Source organism: Toxorhynchites rutilus, chromosome 2 (assembly GCF_029784135.1).
Source record: "Toxorhynchites rutilus septentrionalis strain SRP chromosome 2, ASM2978413v1, whole genome shotgun sequence".
Classification (NCBI taxonomy): domain Eukaryota; kingdom Metazoa; phylum Arthropoda; class Insecta; order Diptera; family Culicidae; genus Toxorhynchites; species Toxorhynchites rutilus.
Window position 1 is genome coordinate 329,813,020 of NC_073745.1, and position 19,050 is coordinate 329,832,069.

Sequence of the window (19,050 nt, forward strand, 5' to 3'; positions counted from 1 at the left end):
GACAAGCTAAATTTTCCCCCCCTATGTAGAAAAGAAATCTCCTTCGGTGCGTTGAGCTGAGACCATTTTCACACAAACCCTCTTGGAAGGCACTCCGTTTCCGGGTTCGTATCCTCTAGAGTCCATCGTGTTCGTTACTGTTGAATTTTTGGCAGTCTTTTTGTTGTAAACATTGACCATCGATGACAGTTCGCGGTGTTTGTTTTGTTCGCGCACACTGACACTGTGGTTTCTGCGCGCGAAGTGTCAGTCGTAAGGGAATCTGTCAAAAATGTCGTGCTTACCCCGTCGTGAAATCAATCGGAACAAAAAGTTAGAAAAAATACACAATCAGCGGTAAGTTGACGTTATCTTTTTGATACCCTTTTTGGCCTCCCGTTTTCAGTTGTTGTGGTTGAATATGTTTTTGGTTTTGTTTTGTTCATTGGAAGTAATTAAAGTTGTTCCACTTTGTGTTGCGTATTTCACAAATTTATAACATTTACGCTAACTGTTTTCTTCGTTTTAGCTATTTGTGCTTTTACTTTGGTGGTTTGCCGCGTCGGTATTTCGTCGTATGCTTGGTTTTTATTTGATTGTTTTCATTGGTGACATATTGAAAAGGTTTGTTTCTTGAAAACGGCTCAGCTCAGCAGCTATAAAAACAAAAAATCAGTGCCTACTTAGTGATCTTACCCAACCGTGACAGTTTTCGTTTGTTTGTTTATCATAATTCGACTGTGAATTTACACTGTCAAATTGACGGACGTCAAGCCATTGATGATATGGTTGTAAACTCACAGTCGCACTTTTGTTGTGTTTGTTCAGTGTCAACATGCATGTCCATTTTGGAGGTGTTTTTATTTTGGTGTTGATTTTGAAGCGTTTAACTTTTTGCGAGTGGCGCTATTTGTTTTAATGTTAGGCTAACCAAAAAATACCACGATTACAGCAAGCAACTATGGAGCAAGTGTCAATGGAATAACTAAAACTTAGTTAGACAACTTTTTTCGTTTTATAATAAATACTTATTTTAAATTAATACAGCCGTTATTTTTATACATAAAATTGATAAATGCTACACAGAGAAAGAACAGAAGAGATATAAAATGTGCACAAAACGAGATAAATATTGTATTTTTCCTCGTCGGTACTACAGTCAACCGAAGAACAAATTACTATATTTAAATCGTATAAATATAATAACAAACTCAAAATATTTCAACAGGGTATAAATCAATTTAAACGAATACCTAATTTTTTTTAACATAGGACAAGTGAATGAAGCAAAACAAAATCAATAAACACTTACAATTATATATATACAGCCATATTTTACTAAAAACGACAGATAATCTTTAAGGACTTTATGACTTAGGCAAAACAAAATCTATAAATTATTTGCAACCAAACCAGATTCATTAACCAATTACTCCGAGAGAACAACAACCAGATTGCAGCAAACAATGAAAACAGGCAAACATTTCCAGCTACCCGCGAGCGTAAATAAAACTAATAAATTATTCTTTTACCAAAACCCAAAAAACAACTGAAATACTCAACTTGTATGTCATTATTAAATAATATATACATATACAGACGAAAAAAATCAACGCCACAATAATATGAAGCAAAAAAACACATCCTTAACAAAACATAACAAAAATGCAAGGAAAATTCTTTTTTTGTATGGGACATTTAAAAAAAAGTACACATGTTTTAACGAACATGAACATTTGAATCTTCTCATTAGGACAAAGATTAACAAAAACAAAAAAGGAAAAATGCAATGTGAAAAAAAAACATAACTGAATGAAAATAAAATGAATATATGGACCAACATTTAAGTAACGATGGCTACTCTTAAAGATATACACACTTACAGACTTGTATAATGCAGAAATAATATGTAAACAATGTATTTACCAACGTGAGAGTGCAGTTTATTATTATGATCATTATTGTCGTTACTGAAAAACTAGATTATTTTGTTCCATTTTTCGAAGAGGCGAAATATGGTCGCCATCTGCTCTTTTGAGGTGACAAATGCGTGACTAAACTCCAAACGTTAGTTCGAATAGCAGAACCAAAACCCCCGAAAAAAAATCACTCGTATATTAAATTTAAAAAAAAGCATGAGAGTATGGAAGTCATACTCACCTGTACATATACAAATAATGTATTTCCTGGCATAAACAAGATAACATTGCGCATTGTTCTACCCAATGGCATATGAAAGGAATCAGTTTTGTAAATAGGAAATATTCGTATGATCCCCCAGTTTACGACTCACTTCCTGTAGTGGCCGAGTCTCAACGATCCGCCGTAGAAGAACCAAACGAACTTATCCGCAATGCATAACCAACCAAACCAATTGTAAGAAGAAGAAGAAGAAGAAAAAAATATTGTTGAGAGCAAAGCAAAAAAAAATTAAACAAATGGAGTTAAAACAACACATATTAATTAAAACAAGTAACACAAGAACAGCAAAGCAACTTGCGCGCTGCCTACATGTCAATTATGAAATTAAGTATGACGTTTTTATTTCTCGACATCACCAGTCAACAAAGCACAAAACGTATGCAGAAGAGAGAAAGAGCACCAGAACGCAACGAGCCGAACTGGATTAGCCAGGATGTGAAGGAGTGTGTGGGTGTATGCAGGTGTGAACGAGCGGTTTTTATCGTCCGCAGAATGGAAACGAGACATGGTCTATACAACACTAGGATGGAATGATACTGACAAAAAGCACTGCTAAACACTACTAATTACTGCAAACAAACGAAAACCCAAAGAGCTTCTTTCTAACCTGTGTGCATCGATAGTGTTAATAGGGATTGTGCTAAAATCATTGTAATGGCGATGTGAGGAGGAGGCGTGGATGGTATATCCCATTTTGAAACATGCACAGCAGCAACGCGGGAATGTTGTTAGTTTAGTTGCATATTGGTGAGTAAAATTTCAGAATATTTGTATCGCTTCGCATTGTGTTAAATGACCACAAATGACCACTTATTGAAACGCATAAGATAGCTAATAAAAAAAAGTTAATTAGGTTTCCAAAAAATAAGGGGTCAAAACTCGGCTAAGACTTTATCAAATTGAGGATGTCGAAAATGTCGATGTTAAATTCGAATGGCAACAAGAACATGAGAGCAACTTCTTTCAAAAAATTTGTATTATGAGGAAGTACAGCAACAAATGTTATCCCGAATTAATAAACACATATTTCCATTTGCATAACGCTTTTAACGACTTACGAATCTCTTAAGATATGTTCCTTTCTGAATATGGTTATCACTGTGATCCCAACTGTGACTATCAAGTAGAACAATTCGACCCCGATCTATTCTCTCTCGCCTCCTCTGACAATGTCAACATTCTCCTTCATATGCTGAACTCAAACTAATACTTTGAATCAACAAGAACAACGAACAAACCAATACAAGCTCTACTCTACTGATTTTAACAAATGAGTAATTAGTGGTTGAGCCGGTAGATTTAGTGGACTTTACCTTGTCGAGTTCGACACTAACGTAACGCTAAAAATTCAAATTATGAACCTCCTCTCCTTCTCACGTAACGCAAAACATACCCCTAACACATCAAACGTAACGCAACCTCGACTCACTTGCCCCTGCGTTACATAATTTGTATACGAAGCCTCACGAAGCTCTCGGTCGGACGGACCTCGATCTAAACCTCTAGCCGCTGATGTTGCCATGGTGATCCCAAAGCTTGGCAGGAAAAGAAAGGGCTAGAACGCACCAGCCGGACTCAACTGATTGATTTCCAGCTATCCTTAATGACATAGTGGTTTGTTTTACTTCTTCCAAACAACTACCTGATTCTGCATGCATTTATCCGACTTTTGTCTTTATTATCTCGTTATTATCTAACTTTTTCAACATTCATCTTCTCATCAACTCAACTTCTTCTTTTCACCATTTTTGTTTAATTGAACCTCACAACTTCAACTTTTTCTAGAGATATTGGTCACTAGCTTTTTTGGTTTTTTTCTCGCAGGCTCCACATTTCCCATTTCTAACTCCCAGCCTTCCAGTCCATGCTTCAAATCATATACACCTTTTCCGCCTTACAACATGTAACACGCTGATGTACGATACACATTGTTTTTGTAGTGCAATGTGTTCAATTCTTGAGACATCCTTCTTAGAACATACGCAGAAATTGTTGAATTCAAAACCGATCGAACTAAAATTTCTGTCCGTGAAAAGATCCTTGATTTATCTATTTGTTCTGCCTCTCATTCATGAAATTGTAATTGGAAAGTCATTTAAGATCTTCAAGGCGGTGATCATTCGCCAATAACTTTTTCCAATTCAAATCATTCTGAATTATCTGGGTCTACAAATGTTCAGTACGATCTATCGCGGAATATTGATTTGAAGAGCTATTCTACAATCATTTCAGAATAAGTGGAATTGGTTCAGATGGTAGAGTATAGATCTATACAAAAAGTATCTATTGCGTTCATGCATTGGAGTTTGAATTATTTTCGGCAAGTCCAGACTCAGGCTCCGTGCCGCCTCCCAGTTCTATCTTGCTATTCTTTCAGGCAACAAATCGACTCTGACGCCAAATTCAACTTACTGAAGAACTCGCCGGATATCGCGATGAAAGTTTTTGTTGAAGTTCTACAACACTTTTCTTGGAAGTTGTTCGGCGTGGGTTACGACAATAAAAGTTATAACCATTCCGAAACCGGGTAAACCTGCTTCTAATCATTGGTCTTCAAGACCAATGCTTTCTTGCATTCGCGCAAATTACTAGATATAATGATTCTTCGTCGTTTAGAGAGCTGTGTAGGTTTTGCGGCTCTGGTTTCGTTCAGGCAAAGAAACTAATGACTATTTTGTACTGCTCCTTCAGAAGTTTAACAGTAAGCAACCAATAGTATCATTGATCCATCACAGAAGCTTTTGATTCGTGATCATTATTAACTTTTTTTTTAAATTTTATTTCAGCTTAATTCAGTTTCTAGTCCCAATTGGCCGGGAATAAGGTACACCCCCAATTATATAATGAACTAGCTGACCAGGCAAACTTCACCCCGCCCAACATCATACATGTTTGATACGAAAAAGTAAATTTTCATTCTTAAATTCCATTCAATTTGCTTTTAAAGTGCGTTATTCTATCTGAGAATTTGTAGCCATTTTCGTTTCTCCCCAACGGAACACGAAGCCTAATTCCGTAAACGCGAAATCCAACTGGGCTTACAACGATGACATTGTAGAACATACGGGGATTCAAGTTTTCAAATTTTCCAGCCTTCCTTCAGAGTTTTTTTAAAATGTTCTGATTTTTCTCTCAGCTACAGGAAGACACGAATACAACAAAATAAAAACACCTCAAATCGAACCATTCTTCTCTCTGGTTTTGCACTTACCAACACATTTTGGCCTTCCATTTTTATTTTCGAGGTCTGTTCACGACTTTCGAATTTACGCGGGTTACGTATATTCGATCCTAGACTTTTTTGTGGCATTATGTTGGTACTCATATCTCTCACTTATGCTGACCAGTACGGCTATTTTGAATGTTCAGTTAATTTTTGACAACTGCTTTTCTTACACATGTTTTGGTTCGTCATCGATTTTTGCCTATTGCCTATCTCTAGAGAAAGATCTTCGTAGTGCTGAAGCAAAATCGACAATGGCTATGGAAATGCTTAATGGAATGGGATGGCGTGGATCACTCTAGCTACAAGAGCTGTTCTAGAAGTATCACGATTTTTGTATACCCACGGATTACCATATATTCGATTTAAGTTGTTGACGTGCTTCCGACACGCTTTGCGTCGTTTACCTTTTTTTCGACCCTCCGATAAACGTTATTTCGCTCCACGGTAGGTTCACCAGATATCAAAATCAACATTCGGAATGTGTTCTGGTTTTCAGTACTAATCCGAAACTTTAATAGTATGTTTGAGCCAATTTTGATTCCAGAGAAAACAACTTCCAGAGAAAGTTCTTGAGACCTCAATAAAACTCCACAAATCCGTGACATAAGTTCCATAGCCCATAGTCGGCACTTACTTAAAACTGTAATTTTCTTAGACTTGATGATTTTTTTGTATCGAAAATTGTAAAGAAATTCGTTTTGACAATTCGGTGACGGTAAAGAACTGTCGTTGGTTCTGATATGTATCATTCCGCTCACCGTTAGCGTTCCGAAATGGCTGGGAAGATGCACTGTGTTAGAAGCAAAATTGAACACGATGGTTTTGTCATGGTCGATTGATAAGCTAATCCGTCACCCGAAATATCCTGTAGTTCATCGATTTCGAACGAATGAAAGGTATTTATACTCATCATCATTATTCATCATTTTATGGAAAAATTAGATGAGTGTTTATTATGATCTCGGTATCTATAAATCTGTTAAGAAGCTTTCATGGAACATTATTGGTCAGTAGACCCATTAATGGATATCTCAACCATGAAGATCATCTTATAAACTTCGTTTTGTTTTACCCTACTGAAACACTGATTGGGCCTAGGATCAATGCGTCTCAGCCTAAGTACATGCTAAATGGGGGCGCTGATCGTAACAGAATCGCTCATGGTAGCGATCACCGGTGACGAGCCCGAGGTGGTCGTCGAGTTTATCTTCTGTGGTTCGTTGTTAAAAATCGATTACAACTACAGCCGTGAAGTTCGAAGACGCATAATCAACGGAAGTCGAGATATAGGCCCCACATATTCCTGAGGTCCAACAAACTCCGACCCCGAACCCCAAACTCCAAGCAAATATTTACAATCAATGAGTACTGGAGTAACTCTCAGCAAACATTGAATCGTATAACTAGTGTAAATACATCACCATATATAACATATTGTGGATGGTATATGATGCGCCTAACTAACTGACTATTGTCAAACGTATATACGATGTATAGGAGAAGTGTGTAATACGAGGTCATTTCAAAGTATGTGAAAACAATTGTTTGTGTGATTTATCGAACATGATTTAGAATTATCGTGATGGTTTACTCATTTTTGTTCATTATGATTACATTTGAAGACATTTATTCGTGTCATGCAGATATATTTGAAAATATCATCTGGCATCCCACACATACAAGCTTTTTCTCTCGTGAGAATGTTTACGGCCGAAAGCGAGCAAATTGCCCCGATCGAGGGTATGCCATACTGCCCGATGGTAAGCTGATGCGGAAAATATCAAATTGAGAAAGAAATGAATTCTTTCCTACCATTTTCTTCATCTGAGGTGTTCACTGGGAACTCTACTCAATAAATATGACCCACAGTTATCGCCTCTGAATCGGTTTCAAGCAACAAAAACCTTATATGAAATTATGTAGAAAATTACATCGAAAATTGCTTCCAAAGAATATTTTTTACGACAACAAAACAACGAATAACGGAAAATGTTCGTGAGGCTATAATTATTTTTCATTTCTCAAGAACCTGCATGTACCGGGGTGTAAGTTCAAAGTTTCGAAAGCGAGAGTGACGCTGGACTGCAAGATTTTGAACGTTAATACCTCTTTACCGGTTGAATGGAGTGGTATAATAATCCCTTCATTCGAAAGATAAAATGTCAACGAGTTATATGGTTGTCACTTATTGGTCCAAAAAATTGTTTCAATAGCTTAAAAATTGCTTTGAAAGCAATCTAGCTAAGTGATGATGATTGTATTCAATGTATTCCCGAACACGGACGCAAAATCTAGGCACCTGGAGAAACCGTCATAGCGAATTCATGCAAGCTGTGATTTCCTTTGCTCGCTTGCATTAGTGTTTGGAAAACCATAGCGGACACATGCAAGGCGTGAGTACTTTTATTCGCATCAGTTTCTGTTCTGCTTTCGCATGGAACAGTCATGAAAAATTGTTTGCGTGTGAATACGTCCGAGCAGAGGAATATTCCAACCCATTTGCGCATTCGACTGGTTTTCTTACTAAGCGCAAGTTCATGAGTCCAATCGCAGAACTGTATTTATCTTTTACTAAAAAAATCCTAGTACTTCTACCAAAACTCATCATTATAATATCAGATTATTTCCAGACACAGACTCCTCCCTCTTCTCTTCTTTAGAGAGGGGGGAGGAGTGTCTATTAACCATAGAAACGTTTCGTGCCCCCTAAAATCTTAACATGCCAAAGTTGGCTCCGTTTGCTCGATTAGTTTTCGAGTTATGTAGAAATTTGTTTTTCATTTGTATGACAGCCCACCCTAAGAGAGGGAGAAGTATCTAACTACCATAGAATCATTTATTGCACCCTAAAACCTTCACATGCCAAATTTGGTCTCGTTTTCTTGATTAATTCTCGAATAATGCAGAAATTTGTGTTTCATTTTGTATGGCAGCCATCCCTTAGAGAGAGGGGGTGGAGTGTCTAACCACTGTGAAAACATTAATTGCACCCTAAAACTTCCACCTAATTTGGTTTCGTTTGCTTCATTAATTATCGAGTAATGCAGAATTGGGTTTCATTTGTATGGCAGAGTCCAACCACCATAGAAACATTTATTGCATCCTAAAACCTCCAGATGCATAGTTCTGTTGCATTTGGCTGATAAATTCTCGAGTGATGTAGAAATTTGTGTTTCATTTGTATGGTAGCCCCCCTTTAGAGAGTGGGTGGAGTGTCTACCCACCATAGAAACAATTATTGCACCCTAAATCCTCCATATGCCTAATTTGGTTTCATTTGCTTGAATAATTATCGAGTAATGTAGAAATTTGTGTTTCATTTGTAAGGCATTCCCCCCTAAAAGAAGGGGGAGGAGTATCTAACCACCGTGAAAACATTTATAGCACCCTAAAACCTTCACGTGCCAAATATGGTTTCGTTTGCTTGATTAACTCTCGAGTAACGCAAAAAATTGTGCTTCATTTGTATGGCAGCCCCCACTTAGAGGGAGGGGAGGAGTCTCAAACTATAATGAAAACCTTCCCCGGCCCCAAAAACCCCTACATACCAATTTTCATGTCGATCGGTTCAGTAGTTTCCGAGTCCATAAGAATCAGACAGACAGACAGACAGACAGAAATACTATGTATATATATATATATATATATATATATATATATATATATATATATATATATATATATATATATATATATATATATATATATATATATATATATATATATATATATATATATATATATATATATATATATATATATATATATATATATATATATATATATATGTATATATATAAATCAAGACCTTCGATGGCCTTTCGGGGTTTTTAAAAAAAACTACTCGACTACGTTCCTCGACGTTTACTACTATAATGCTCTTTATTCAAATTGTTGAAGCCTTTTTATAACTTCCCTAATCTTGTTTACTAAACTAAGCATACAACGGTCTCGCTGCGCATTCCATCGATAGTTGGGTAACTGGCGGAATATGACACCTTGTTGACGGAATATCTGATTGTGCGTTATTCGTTGATAGTTGAACGGCTGGCTGGCTGGCTGGCCGCGTTGCTGACGGGATGTTTATTCGTGGGAGGTTTGATGCTGCTGATGAAGCGAGATACACGCTTGGGGCGGTTGGCGTTTGTTTCCAAGTTGGGTTTGCAGTTTCGTCGTTAACTTATATATATTTTTATATATATATATATATATATATATATATATATATATATATATATATATATATATATATATATATATATATATATATATATATATATATATATATATATATATATATATATATATATATATATATATATATATATATATATATATATATATATATATATATATAGATTCATTATTTGATTCAGATGCAATTTCAAATAAATTATTACCGAGTCAACGGTTGTCCTACGTCTACCTTGCGATTATATCACAGGTATAGCCCACTTATTGTTTTATACGACTTTAGATGTCCACAATGTAGGCTTTGACCGACATTATATATGATTTTGATTCTATCCCACATTATATGAAAGTTAGAATATGCCGAGTTATGCGATTTAATGTTTCCTCTGCTGATACAAGACCTACGGGGAAACGCCGATAAGTATGGTCGCGTAGGAAGTTGAGAGTTGAACGAAACATCGCTCTCTCTGTTGCATTGCAAATCAACACGACTTTCTGGCTCTCGAGGACTCGATACGTCAGAAGAACATCGAAAATATCATGTCAGGAAAATTAGGATTCCCAGTAAACCAGAACTAAATCCTATTCGGGTGATGTAACTAAAGCTGCTTTTTCGCGCAATTGTCATGGGTTGATTCTCGAGCCTCGCTTCGTCCACATGCGGTGATTGTTCCGAAGCTGCTTCTATCGAGACCGAAGACTTTCGAATTGGTTTCGACGGTTACTCACTCTATTGTTTGCAGAAAATCTGCTCTGCCTCTGGCGATTTTTGAAGAGCTGCGATGTTCTGTAATCTGTCAGAAGCGTGTGTATGCAAAACTTAAAAATTATTCTCCAGTTTTCATTGAACATTCCGAAGTCAGCAGACTCCTCCATGAACGACTGAACCCTAGTGATCGTTCAGCTTACTCCCTGAAATTGAATTTATCAGACATTTGTTATAGCTGTGGAAACATGAAGAACTCATAGAAAGCTCATAGAACTCACAGTTCATGAATTTAAGTTTGGAATATCTCGTAAATGGATGCACTCAGTAAGTTTATTGTTATAAGCTTCATCATTTGAAACGTTCACTGAAATCATATTACTTCAAATATTTAAGATTTGGGGAAATTATTTTGCTGAAATAACTTCATCGTGGAAATGCGATCAAAAATTCGGCTATGTTTTTAGATATTTACGCTCCAGCTATGAAGGAAAAAATGGGTTTGAAAACTGGAGCTCCAACTATGAAGGAAAAAATGGTTATTGTTGAAAAATCTTTCCATTCGTGGAATATAGTCTGTTTCCTAAGGCAAATGCATGTTCATTCAAATCGAAGCCATTCGTATTTTGCCGATCTGTCATTTGGCTTGAAGATGCTTATAGGATACCTTACTCGAAATCGTGATTTCATACAAATTGATGTGATCATGGTTGAGGATAACGAGTTTTCGTTATTGAGGTGATTGATTAAAAACAGGCAGATTTAGTAACCTCCTTTCATAAAAAATATGGCAAAAAAGATTTTTGAAGAAGAAAAATTAAAAACAAGTTGAAAATATAGAATGGATGTGCTGTCCATTTACTGAATATAATAGTTCAAATAACACCTATAGCGAATGAAAAAGATGTTTCATACACTTAAACCTATAGAAGCTGATGTTGAACAGTTTGTGAACAGTTAAGCTCGTTAACTTCGAGCCAGATTTTTTCGGCATCTTGGATATTTCGATTGCGAAATTGGTTCTAAGCTGAATTCTGATATACTTAATGCGTTCTACGTGCAAATGGGTTATTTTGCTAATCACAAAATTTGGATGGATAAATCAGTGGTATTTTCCTTCTTTCGCCTGTGATTTCTATTTTTTATACTATTATTATAAGTGGTTTTCTCGGAGTATTCTGCATGAACAACAGTTTCAATTTCGCGATAGTCGTTAGGACCAGATCCGCTAATGGGAATTATTCTATCGTTTTGAAGTCGTCTCAACTTGCCAAACGATGACAAACGTCCATATCATTGAGCGAGTGTCACGATCACATATTATCTAAAACAAAAACTCCCTCGTTGTCAAAAAGAAAATTCTTCAATATTTGCCGAACTTAAATTCTGTACTATTAGCACCCTACCAGCAGTGCTCATTTCAGGAACGAAAAAAAACATCTATTTATTCAATTATACAAAAACGCAGAACCGTGCAAATTGGACGCGACCGTCGAGCGCAACCAGCTGCCACTTGTGGCCAACGACCGGGTCAACTAGGCAGAAGTGAATCCCACCATGAAATTAAATCACCCAATCCAATTATAAGGGCAAAGATAGACCGAGAAACACGACACGAGACCACGACAAAAAATATATATATTGCCAATCCTCTCAAGCAGCATCCAATGAAAATCGCAAATAGGTAATTGAAATTAAAATTCAGAAATGAATCTGCTCTTATCCGCCGGGGAGCAACGCGATGGCGCGGCGGAACCACTCGAAAAATAACAAGGACAAATGAAACGATATTTGTCACACGATCGGAACGAGAAGCAACGACGGATAAATATGGGCCGCGGGACAAATTGGCAAGCAGGCAACCGGTCGAGGTGGCCGGGACTGATAGTGGCTGCCCCGGTTCTGAATGATGGCGAGTGAAATGAGAATTTTCGCTAGGCGGATTAAAATAATCACTATCAATCAATCAGTTGGTGGCCAGAGAGGTTCGGTCCGGACCCGTAGGTAGGGATCAAAATACATTTATCAGCTTCCTTTCGACGCTGTGCGCGTTGCAATGTTGAACGATGTTGAAGAAATGAATAGATCCGGAGAAAATTTATTGATATCATCGGATATCAGTACCGATATTGGTACCTAATGACAAATTTCACATTGACACAATTGTGTGAATATAGGATCTATCTATGCCTTTTACCACTTTTTTAATTAAACTTTCCCAAACAGAATTAACACGCGTCCATGCTTCGTTTAAATCTCGGGCGAAAAACAGGAGCCTTATTTCCGACAAAGGCGAAAAGAAGAAACCAGACATAGAGAGGTCATAGTTCTGTATTTCAACTTGAACAATTTGATCGATATTACTACCGGTGCCTTCGTTACTACCACTACCTTTCAGCAAACTACTCACAATTGATCGGCAATATCGAAAGCGAATCGAGCGCTGTTAAGATTCATTTCGTCGGATTAAGACCCCCAACCCCCCATCGAAACCGGGCGGGAATGATTCTCAATTTTTCAATTTCCCACATACATCCGAGACGGTCCGAGTGAAGCAAACACGGTACTATTTTTAATTAAATTTGCTTATTTCAGCAGCTTTTCTGTTCGTTTCACACCGCCGAAAAGCCGCCGCAGAAGACTTCCCCAGCCCAACACCCAATTTTCGATTGTTCGCCAATAATAGAAATGAGCGGAAGAAAAACACACACACACATACCCCTCTCTGACCCCTCCTCCACCACTGCGGGCTGTGAAACGGAAAAACGAAATGGTAAGCGGGAAAATACGAGGTCTGGATTTTCGGGGGGAAGCAAAGAAAAATGTATTTTTCTTTCATTATCATTTGTTTAAAATCAAACTAGTTAGTTACCCGTCCTGCCCGGGACAGGCACAACGCCTCGAACCGACGGAGGAGACGACGATCTGACGGTATGTGTTTGTGTAGACGGAATTTAATTTTTCATTTCGACCTAGCTAAAAGTCGCTTGCATTTTCTACCCACTTCCTTCCTTTCTCTGATTTTTTTTTTGCCTGCTCCCCTCCCATTCATAATGGCATTATTTTTTCGCTAGAGAAAGCACTCGAAATTCTGTTCATTTAGTCTCTCAGGACACTGATCTGAGAATTGGCACCCAAAATAACGCGAATCGGGAGCACATCAGAGAAAAAAAACTCGATTCGAAACGAATATCCACGGCGAATGCGACAAATGAACCGTGAATTCAATTCCGATTGTCAATTATTTAATATTGATGATAAGCAGTTGCTTGCTCCGCGTTCTTTTAACACAGAAATGGAAAGGATAGAAATGAAAAAGAATCCAAACACATTTTGGAGAGATTGAATGACAGGGTGCAAGACAATGATGATGATAGCGAGAAAAGGGTACAACTTTATAATAAATCGAAAGCTGTCCAGTCGGACGCGAGACGAGAGAAATAATGGAAACATCGTTTAATGATATGATAGCGGAAGCTTGGATGCGAGCGAGCAGATCCTGAGAGTGTCCGAATGTCGACTTATAAATTGATTGTTATTTGAATTGTGAACAAGAATAATGAATCTATTCATTTTAACTGCAGGTAGCGCAGGAACGGTCGGATGTAATTGGTCGACGATAAAAATTTCTGGAAGAGCATCTGACGGCACTGTTCCAGCAATTTTACCATTGACCAGATTTTAGAAAAAGGGTACAGCCTTAGGGACTTTTTAGGGACTCTCCCTTGAAATAAAATTATAAGGGGTTGTATCTAGGACACGACCGCATATTTTCGACGTAGAACAATGCAATAGTATTATGCAATCCACTTGTTTACCACTTCGAATGTTATGTTAGAATGCATCGAAATTTTTGTAATAGATTATGTTCTTCGTTACAAATAAATTTGATGAACGTCCTTTTACGTTTGATATGATGCCTAGGACTACCAAAATATGTGAACGGAAGAGTTGTCAAACGATCATTGTACTTTACATTTCCCTCCTAAATTATTGCACATCTCATGTTTACGCAGTTCTCGAACCGCGAAAGTTCATTCACCTCTAGTATCTGAAATGATGATTTTCCAAAGCTTCTCAGTTTAAAAGTACTTTTTAGGGAAACATATTCCGGTCTGTACAACGACAAACGAGTACCAAAGTATTCAATACCAAAAAATACCCCCGACTTGCATGTATTTACGAAGCGGATTCTCCCAGGCACATTGATTCTGAATTCCGTGGTATGGAAACACAGCTCGGCGGGAACGAAAATACCACTGACTTGCATGTATATTTGCAGAGCGGATTTCCACAGGTACATCAATTTTGAAGTCTGTGTTGGGGAAACCGTAAATCGGGCCAATCAAAACGAGGCAGTTAGGGCGTTTAAATAACGCTTGACATTCTACAGTTATTCAATTATTCCTCTCATGAAAAATAATATTTTATTAATCGCTCTAGACGCGTACAAATATTTCCTATCAATTGATGCAAACATCTTTCCGATCTGTTAAGAAATGTTCGAGTTATAAGCATTCGAAATACGGGTAGGGTTAGCACACAAATCGGCAGAACAAATGTATGGGAAAAATGGAAGTTCTTCCAGTTTTCATGAATTTAAACCGTGTAGAGATTAGCGATTTGTAATGTATAGCATATCAAACAAATTTTAGAGCATTCGATTGGTATGCAAATCATGAGAATTCGTTCACAGTGAAAAAAGTTACTAACGTTAACTTTATTTCATAAAAACGTGACTTGTCTTCTGATTTGGCACCCTTCCTGAAAGACGTAGTTATACGTCAAAAACTTATATTACTGTCATAAACATCTTCTTTCGAATGTGTTGACATAACTAGAAAAATGTAGGATTATTAATTCGATTTACTTAATCAATCTAAACTGAATGTTTTATATAGTAATTTGATAGCTGCAAATTTTAGAAGATGCCATTCGAAATGACCTCCTTTTGCCTTCCGACATCGTTGAAGATCACTGCACGGTTAGCTGAAGTTGACCATTGCACGGATGATGGCGCGCTTGAGAAACCTTTTTTCGATTGACGAGTCGAGCAAACTATAGATTCTGTAACAGACTATATTTTGTTGTCGAGTGGGCTTAGGTAGACAGGTCAATCTTGAGATAATATGAAATTTGAAACATTGTTTCTGAGCCACGTTTGGATCGTTCTCTGCCTTGTGTGTTGGTGTTGATTGTGACCGAAAAGTTCAAGACCAGTTTGCTTAAAAAGTCACAGGAGAGTTGTGTCTGAGACACGACCGCATAGACGTAGGATTCCGTTAGGCTATCTCTTTATTTTGGATATGTTTGAAGAATTAATCTTTTTGATAATGATTTGGTGGTCCCGAAAAGGGCCGTTTTGTTTGGTTGTTGGGTATTGTTTGTTCACTCCACCAGTGTTTACAACCGAGTAATAATGACATAAGGATGATAATTAGTCGTTATATGGGGCGTATCAGATAGAAGATGCCGAAGTGGAATGAGATATGATGAAAACCGCCCTCTGTGACCCTAGACGAGATGCCTCCTGTGTTATGTATGGATGAAATAAAGAAAAAAACTCACCAATGTAATATAAGATAATTATCAATACCGAACACAATTATCAATTTTTCTCATCAGTAAAAACATGTTACATCAATATAGAGAAAACATATTTGAAATGGGAAAGGTAATTTTCTTTTATAATTTTTACTTTCTAAGTGTTTATTCAACCCAATGCGAATTTAAATTGGACTAACAACACCTAATACTATATGCAAAGCATATGGTAAGTCAGTTTTTCGAATATTTCTTTACTTTTCCAGCTTTTCTCGCCGTATGAACTTTCCTTGGGTGAAAATGAACACAACTTAACAGCTGAAACAACCTAAACCGAACGACAAGTTCATATTTCATATATCATATTTCATATATCAAGTCATTTTTAACACAAATGCTACCATATACAATTTTACACTTACACTTGTGCTAAATTTTTCACAATACACGATCGGTCATTGATATGAAATTTCACGAAGCAACTAACATTAAAGTTTCAAATTTTTTTATTTGCTAGAATTAATCGTGTCACTCACCTCACTTGCAATATACAAAATTCCCCCAACTTGCATATATTTGCAATGCTTCCCCGGGCACTTTGGTTTTGATGTCTCTGTTAGGGAACACATTTCGGTGGGAACAAAATCTCCCCCTACTTTTATGTATGAGCAATGCCGATTTCCCTCAGGCAGCTTGGTTTTGATGTCTCTGTTAGGGAACCGCCGCATGTGTCGTCAATTTCGACCAATCAGATGTGGGTACTTCCGTTAGCATATGGGTTGAGATTTTTCAATTGTTCGATAGTTAGTTTCATGACATATATTATTTTACTGAATATAAAAAAATTGTTATGGAGTGCCGAAATCGATTGACGCAAAAATTTTACCAATCCATCATTAAATGGCTGAGCAATACGCGTTTGAAATTGGACAATTTCTAAGATGTGCTCGATTTTTGATTATTAATTTGTACCCCAATATGTTCCCGAAAGACGTAACCCTACGTCAAAAAAAAATTGAATAAGAAGTTTGATTACGGCTTCCAGGATTTTGGATTCATAGGCTCTGGCCTATATATTCATTTTCACTCCCATCAAACCATCAAAGCAAAAGCTCGCGGAGCTTTTTCGAATTGCGGAGAAAGCTCAGCTTTTCCCGTGAAGACCACGGCTTGACGCTATCTTTTTTATGTTGGATAACATGAAAATCTAAACACTAAACATGTAGGAAATAAAAAACGGTTTGGATCGCTCATTACTCGACGATTTCAAGCATTATCTAAACGCGTTAAATATCACGTTTCAATTGGGCTTAGTGCTTCTCAAATTGTACTGACCAAAAAAATCAATTAGAGTAATGGCGGAATACAATTTGAATGCATACATACTACTGCGAAAACAAACGATTGTGTCACATTTACCCGAAACCCACTCACCCGAATACGACACTTACCCGAAAGAAGGTTGTATTCGAATAATACGCAAGTTTTATTATTAGGAAATATGTGTATATTTATTTCTGATCAGTATTATATAAAGATCATACTTGTCTCGTACGTTCATTTCCATTCAAAAAGTATTTTTCGTGGGTAGTGCAATTTGAGAAATAGTGGCGTTAAAAAGAATCCTTTTCAAAATAATGGAAAGTGAAATAATGCATATGAATGCGTTTTATGAAGTTGACCCCTTCATATGGATGACGCAGCCCGTTTACTTAGAACAAAGCTGACAGTTTTGGTACATATGTATTATGGCACTGAAGTGCGATTTCGATTATGAAGCCGCTGAGGTGACGCAATCCGAGTCGGGCGCCGACCCGCCGTCGAAAGCGGCGGCCTCTCACAAGCGAACCTGTGTTCCACCGATTGCCCGGTTAGTTTGAAGCATAGCAGACGATCCTCTAGTTCGGTTAGCGAGCGTTAGTGAGCGTCGGTCGGCATACGTTTATCTGGTGCATCACGTTTGCAACCAGGCAATCAAAAATACATGACATGCATAATTAACAGGACCATAAGATATCCAATACTAAATATGCCATAACAACACAATATTTTAGCTATTGTGGGTGTAAAGTAAGAGTATATCACCAGAAAAACATAGCAAGTATAGTGTATAAGTTTCCTATAATTTCATGGGAAATATTTTTCCCTATGGACCATAAAAGTAAATAAATGAAGAGTTAGGTTAGGAGTTAGGTATATCGGTATTTTATTTATTGCTTTGTAATACAAAAACATAATAAAAATTATCAGAAAAGTGAAATAAATAGTTGGTTATGGTATTCTACGAAACAATTTCGTTTACCTGGGAAGCAGAAGTGAACATTGCACATAACACATTTATTATGTGGTCTTTGTTAAGTTAGACCGAACCATGTTTGACAGTTCTGTTTCTTATTCGTTCAGAAACACATTTGCTGCCTTGGACATACGTTTTATTTTGACTTTCAGTAAAAAAAATATCGATTCAAAAATAATTGAACAATCGACAACGATTTCTGTAGAAGCGAAAAATATTTCCCTTGGTCGTGAAAGGGTTAACCGGGCAAACGTAACGCACCAAATACACGACTGCCGACCGAAGCTCGTTAACGCTCGGCCAGACCTGACTAAAGGATCGTGTTCTATGTTTCAAACAAACCGGGCAATCGGTGGAATACAGGTTTGCTTGCGAGAGGCCGCCGCTTCCGACGGCAGGTCGGCGGCCGACTCGGATTGCGTCACCTTGGCGGCCTCGGTTCAATTTTACGAAAAAAAACACCTCGAATGAGAATTTTCGTCCCAACTAGACAACCAATGTTGCGGCTCAATTTTCTCGGAATCTCGGAAATTCTGTTACATTTGAGAACCTTTAATGTTTTATCGGAATTGGACCACGGGTTCCGGAAAATGGCAGGAACAAGTTCAGGGACCATAGATTCCAGAACCCAAAACAGCAAAAGAAAACCGCCATTTGGAGAATCAAAGATCATGATTTTTCAAAACTAGCTTATTTGTGTTGAATTCAAGCCTGTATGATCTCATTGATATGTTCCGGATCAGATTTCCGAGGGGCGTGACCACTTTATGGCCATAATCAAATCCTATGGTGCGACATATTGAACTTGGCATGTCAAAACTAGCTAATTGGTGACCATTTCAAGGGTTCCACATTAGGATAACTCGGACGGTCTCCGGATAATCTGCAGCTCTTATTTTAAAC